The sequence below is a fragment of the Orycteropus afer genome, unplaced genomic scaffold (assembly GCF_000298275.1).
Source record: "Orycteropus afer afer isolate SDZICR_OR568_19922 unplaced genomic scaffold, OryAfe1.0 scaffold00543, whole genome shotgun sequence".
Classification (NCBI taxonomy): domain Eukaryota; kingdom Metazoa; phylum Chordata; class Mammalia; order Tubulidentata; family Orycteropodidae; genus Orycteropus; species Orycteropus afer.
The window spans coordinates 376,093-376,834 of NW_006922130.1; positions in this window are offsets into that span (position 1 = coordinate 376,093).

Below are 742 nucleotides of genomic sequence, written 5' to 3' on the forward strand. Positions count from 1 at the left end.
CCATTGTCTGCCAACCCTATACATGTTCTTGGATACACTCCCCATTTCATAGACATACCTAATAGTTCAGCCTGTCCACCCATCTATCCAGCCATATACCCATGTTTGCCTTCACTGACAACACAGTACTGTATGTGCAAAAGGGTTGATCTTTGTTGTCTGTACCTCCCATGTACATGTCTTTCTCTTCCTCAATGCTGCCATATTGGTCACTCATATTTGGTACATTGCCCTTCTCGTCATCCAAATCAGTACTTATCTCTATCTATCTAACAACGTTCCCTCCCCTCCCCTCTCACCCCTGGTAACCAACAAAGAAAATTTCCTTCTGTAGATAAGCCTTTCCTTAACTTTTACAATAATGGACTAATACAATATTTGTCCTTTTGTCATTGACTTATTTCACTCAGTATAATGTCCTCCAAGTTCATCATTGTTATGCAGTGTTTTGCAGATTCTAAATTATTCTTTAGTGTTGCATAGTATTCCATTGTGTGTATGTACTATACTTCAGTTATCTATTCCTCAGTAAATGGACACCTAAGTTTTTTCCATCTTTTGGCTATTGTAAATAGTGCTATGATGAACATGGATGTGCATATATCTGTTCCTGTCATGGCTCTCACTTCTTTAGAGTATACACCTAATAATGGAATGGCTGGGTCAAATGGTATTTCTAATTCCAACTTTTGAAGGAATTGCCATATTGCCACTCCTGCTCTCTTACAGTTGCCATTTGCTT